Source organism: Peromyscus eremicus, chromosome 10, assembly GCF_949786415.1.
Source record: "Peromyscus eremicus chromosome 10, PerEre_H2_v1, whole genome shotgun sequence".
Taxonomy (NCBI): Eukaryota; Metazoa; Chordata; class Mammalia; order Rodentia; family Cricetidae; genus Peromyscus; species Peromyscus eremicus.
In genome coordinates, this window is record NC_081426.1 from 87463633 (window position 1) to 87469377 (window position 5745).

A 5745-nucleotide genomic window follows, 5' to 3' on the forward strand; every position below is an offset into this window, starting at 1 on the left:
TTCATATGCAGGCAAGACATGGGTTGCTATAATGGCATGAGAGATGTGTGCTTAAGTAATTGTTAGAGATATGTGTTTAAGTAATTGTTAGCCAGTAGCTCTGGAACCATATAAAACTAATCTAGCCATGGACTAGCCAATATTTCTCAAGTCTATGCCACCATCCTCAGATCAAGTAAACAAGAGCCTGTGCCATTGAAGGCATGGCATCTTCACCAAGAACAAGCTCCCTAAATTATTTTTATTGATACCATGGTTTATCAGTAATAAGGTGTGATCATTTCTTCACTCATTCATTCATTTGTGCATTCATTTGTTCAGCAGACATTTATTTAGCTTCTCTTAAATACTGGAGAGTACAAAACAGCTTGACATTATAGTCCCTGTCTTCAGAAAACTTAGAAGCCCCACTTTTACTGAACTGCGTTACATAGTCCCCAGTGTCCTCTGAGACCTTAATAGTTGTCACAAAATGTTGAACAGCTCCTTCTGCCGGATAAAAGGAAAGCCATCAATAACCTGAGAGCTGAAGAATATAGACAATGTGAGCAACTAGAGACCAGGTTTTCATTATCTCTAGGGCATAGTAAGTGGAAGCCATACCATCTCCATTGTCAATTTCCTATGCAGAGTAAGAAGAGGTGGGGCAAGAGCAGGAGCCGTACACTGAAATCTTTGACTGGAAGTGGATAGGACTCTGTCTCAGGGCTACTGGGGAACAGAAAGATTGCTTGCTCACCACAAATATGAAGTAAAAAGAGGTGCTAGTTGAGACTCCCTTAGAAAACAGAATGCCTGTGGCTGGGGAGATGGACCAGTGGATAAATTACTTGCTGTGCAAGAGTGAGGACTTGAATTTGGATCCCCAGAACCCACAGAAGCTTGTGTCTGTGACGCCAGCCCTTGGGCCTTGGGAAACAAGTGGATCCCTGGAGGTCACGAGCCAGCCAGTCCCCTGAGTCAGGAAATCACAAGTTATACATTATCATGTTTTAAAAATAAGGTGAAGAGAGATAAAGACATCTGATCTCAACTTCTGGCCTACACACACACACACACACACACACACACACACACACACACACACACATACACACACACTGCCATGCCTTTAAAAGGGATATTTAATTCTTTAATTCCTTCCTGCCCCTGCCCGTTCTCCTTTTCCCCTCCTCTTCCTCGTCTTCTTCTTTGGAAGGGTAGGAGCTATTTTGAGATCAGTTCTCACTATGTAGCCCAGGCTGGCTTAGTATTCAGAAGAATTCTTCTGCCTCAGCCTCTCAAGTGCAGGGACCACAGATGTGAGACACCACACCCAACTTAACTCCCACTTCATGTGTCTGTTCCTGCAGGGAACTTGCTGATCTGCTGAAGAGAGTCAGCAGGGGTGAGGCCGAGAGGAGCGACAGCTGTAGCTACACGCCCTCGCCGATGTACGTGAGGCATTGTGACGGGGCTCCTCATAAAAGGACGACTAAGAGCAGCTAACTCTAGAGTCCCCAGAGGTAAGGGCTGGAAATGTACCATGATGCGGAAACTGAGAAATATAGACAAGGCAAAATTAGAAACTCAGCAGGGCCTGGTGTGGTGAAGATCTAACATCCAGGAAAAGTGAAGGGAGGGCCAAATGAGAGAGAGTCTTGGCCTCTAGATGACTGTCTTCAGGGATCACGTGTGAGGCTCCCCAGCTGACAAGCAGCCCCACAAACCACACACAACACACAATAGCATATTGATTTGCATTCCCATTAATTCTTTAAAGGAGGATATTTGGTCTTTGTGAAACAGAATCTAGAACCCGGAAGAGATGAATAGTGAGGGACCAGGCTAAGCCCCTCTCTCCTTTGAGCATCCTTGCGGGGGGGGGGGGGGGGGGGGGGAATAGCATATCATACTACATTTGAAAAGAAAGCTACATTTTTAACTGGATTTAACCACACTCAAGTGATTACAAAACTATGGCACGTGACCATATCTTGATGATGAAAGTGTGTGGCTGAAGGCAGGAACTGAAAAAAAAATTAAACATGTCATGTTTATCCTACACCGACTTCACCACATACACAGGTATTCTGTGATTCAATTGTTCTTTCCCGGAATAAGATTGGTATTCAAGGTAAACTAGTCCCTATACACGACACACCATTATGTTGAAAATGACAGTGACAGTGTAGTGAAGACTGGGGAAGGTGTATGAGAAGGTTTTCATGCTGCAATCAACTTGGTATTTCTTTATCTTGGGGTGTGTGTGTGTGTGTGTGGTGTGGTGTGTGTGGTGTGTGTGTGGTGTGTATGCGTGTGCATGTGGTATATGTGTGTGCATGTGGGGGGGCCTGTGGTGTGTGTATGTGGTGTATGTGTTTGTGTGTGGTGTGTGCTGTATTTGTGTTGTGTATGTGTGGTGTGTATGTGGTTTGTGTGTATGTGCTGTATGTATAGTGTGTGTGTGTGTGTGTGTGTGTGTGTGTGTATTGTGTGTGTGGTGTGTATGAGTGTGTAGTGTATCTGTGTGTGTGATGTATGTGTATGTGTGTGCATATGGTGTATGTGTGTGTTTGTACATTGTGTTTGTATGTGTGCTCTATGTGTGTGTGTGGTGTGTGTGTGTGTGCTGTGTGTGTGTGGTGTGTCGTGTGTGTGGTGTGTATATGTGTGCTCTGTGTGTGTGTGTGTGTGTGTGTTTGGTGTATGTGTGTGTGTGTGTGTCCTGTCATCTCTTACAGGATACTAACACTCCATAGAAGACAGTTTGGGAAATAATTGCTAGGATGAATGCTACTTTGTATATTATAAGATGCAGTTCCAAGAGGTCATAGATCAAAGAGATTACCTGTAATGTTAGATCTCAATATTTTATTATTGTGCTATCATTGTAGTCAGTAAAAGTAACTTTGAAAGGATTATCATTCATAAAATAACAATAACTAATCTTTATTGTTGCTATATGTCTTCTGGAGATTTTTTCCAAGCATTTTACAGGTATTACCACATTTAATCTTCCCAAGAGCCTTCCAAAGTAGGTATCATTTATCTCCCTAGATTACAGCTGAAAAGATAGAAGCCTGGGTCACTAGTGGAGACCCCTTAAGCCCATGACTGTCAGAGTCCAGCTCTGCCCTGGGCCACTGGGATACGTTGTTCTGTGTTCGCATTTTTCACTACACTCATATGGGAAATTATCCAAGCCATGATTCTAATGTTACTCATGGCCACTCTGAGTAATCAGTCATAGCTGAGAGTCTTGTAGCAATTAAAATGATCCTGCCTTTTTTAACCTGCTTTTGCAGGTTAAATAACAATGGAAGGGTCTGGGTAGTGAGTGTACTAATGATTTGAAATTGATATGAACTACAAGAGAAAGGCCACCGGGAGGGTGAGCAGCTGTACGCTGTGGAAATGTTAAGGTTCCTCTGGGTGGCATATTATATGAGTCTCTAGATGACTGTGAGGGGGCAGGGGTGGGGGCGGGAGAATATTTATCTTCAGTATACCCTGAGTATGAGAAAATTGGTTGCAGATGGCTCACAGCTGTAAGGAATACCTTTGTTTCATTTGAAACTTGGTATAAATCTCCTCCTTAAACTACCTGTTCCAATGACTTTTAATTTAGAGGCTGTTGGGTAAGTCCCTGTATATGACCCCCATAGATCATCATAAAATTGGTGGGGTGGCTTGGGCCAGAAACCCCTGGGAAAGTCTCTAGATTTATTGAAAGGCAGCGTTGCTTCAGGCAATTTGGGGAGCTTGAGTAAAGGCTTTTATTGATTATCAACATTGTAAGAAGAAATCAATTTTTACAAGAAGAAGGTTTAAGGAAAGCAAATCCCCTTTAGCTAACTTTCTTCCTAAAAAGTGCTAGGTTAGAATTAGGGCCGGGGGTGGTTGACAATGTTTTGGAAAATGGAAATATTGGGCTTGAACTAAAAAGACAGGTTTGGGGACTTAGTTCACCTTTTTTGTTTCCTCTAGAAAGTCAGTATTTGCTGGATCAAGGACTGACGGTCCACTTGGTGAGGAGGCTAAGCTGATGATAATTAAAGAGGTATTTGTTTCCATGAAGTTCAAATTAATGCACATCACCTTTGGAAGAAAACATTTTTTGTAACTGTGTTTGTCCATGCAAGTTTTCACTAGTTCTACAAAGTAACTTTATATGATTTAAAGAACTTTTCTTAAATATTGAAAGTTACACCAACTCCAATATCACTGTTTTCCTTTCTCATTATTGAAGGCTTAAGCATCATTTAACCCAAGTCTTTGAAAGGTGAAAGTTCAGTACTTGGCACTATCCTCCTCCAACTCCTTGGAAGTCCTGAAGGACATTTGTGGGCAGACATGCTGCACTGATAAGCTTTGGTGAGTGTTCACCTACACTAGACCCAGGCTGACAACAAAACCTGCTCTTAACCCACTGCGAGTTCCAGGAGCCCTCAGAAGGTTTCCAAGACACAGTGGATGAATTGATGAGGAAGACTCAAGGGAAGGTAGTTAATTAGGGCTTGTATGCCATTTACGATTCAACTACTCATGTTTGTGTCTTAGCTTTTGACAGAAGACATAGGACAAGATGGAGGGCATGTGAGCACAAGGCCTGTCTAAGCTGTGCAGGGAGTTGGCAAAACTAGACCTCAACTGTGTTGAGGAATCAGACTTAGGTTTTCATTCTGCCAGTTCTCAGAAATGACAACGTTTAAAAATTCTGCAAAGAATTCCAGCTAAGGCATTTCCCACTCTCACCAATGTTACTGTGTTATCAGAGGTCTCACTGACTGTTGTTGACAAGCCAACTGTGTAGATATGCAACAGATATGTCACTTCATAACCTCCAAGTAGCTTCACATGTATGAGTTCACAGTGATGGCTTCATTTTATGATTGTATATGTATTCAAGATAAGAAAACCAAGCAGTAAAGTTTAAAAAGGGAAAAGCCAGGTGGTCTGAAATCTTTCTACATAAAAATAAATCTTTTCTTACCATCAGATGAACATTTTTCAAAGACTCTCCCCATAGATAACAAAACAAATGGACTTAAACCTTATTTCCAAGTTATCCCAAACACTTTCCTTGCTCCCTACTCGTGTATCTTAGTTTCCTAGTTTAGACAAGGGCTTAGCACATTCTGTTGAACAAGTTCCACATTTTCCTGGGTTCCAGCTTTGCCCTGCTAATTGACCTCTACCTTGGCTTGGCAGCCCAGCCCACCCTGAGCACAAGCACTCACCTGCTCTCCAGGGCTGTGATAAACACCTGAGGCTGGAGGGGGAAGAAGGGGGAGGTGAATTTGGCGACCCGGAGGATTGTAAACATCTGTAAAATTCTCAAATAATAAACTAAAAAAATAAAATAAACAACCACACCACCACCTGAAGACCCACAGCTTTCTTTCGGCACTTGGCTTCCGTTGCTTTTTCATGTTTAGTTGGGGGTGGGTGTTTGCATTGCTGTTTTTCTTTGCTTGACACCTGGGGTCTTCCACCCACTAAGGGGACAGTGAAGGTGCTTAACCAATAGGTTTCAGCTGAGAACTCCCAGATCACACAGCTGGGATCTGCAATTTGTAGAAACTCGGTGACTGATTCACTGCCTACTTGCTTTACAAGGTTGACTAGGAGGATCAAGACGCTGAGGTGTCAGAGGAGGACTCATCCATCGGTATAAATGTAGGGACACCTCAGGACAGGCTAGTAGCTTCCTGGGGCCCTATAGAAACCTGCCTGACAACTCCAGCCCATCCATGAAGAGCT

At 42.9% G+C, this 5745-nt stretch overlaps 1 long non-coding RNA gene across 2 annotated transcripts; it reads left to right on the plus strand.

Moving 5' to 3' along the window:
* Window positions 1-1391: 1391 nt before the first annotated feature.
* LOC131920790 (uncharacterized) lies at window positions 1392-5016 on the plus strand. 2 transcript variants are annotated; one of them, XR_009381772.1, is made up of 3 exons: window positions 1392-1505; window positions 3970-4042; window positions 4232-5016. It is a non-coding gene; the product is annotated as an uncharacterized LOC131920790 (long non-coding RNA). The 2 variants fall into 2 exon arrangements; XR_009381771.1 differs by lacking the exon at window positions 1392-1505 and adding an exon at window positions 1912-2067.
* Window positions 5017-5745: the final 729 nt, after the last annotated feature.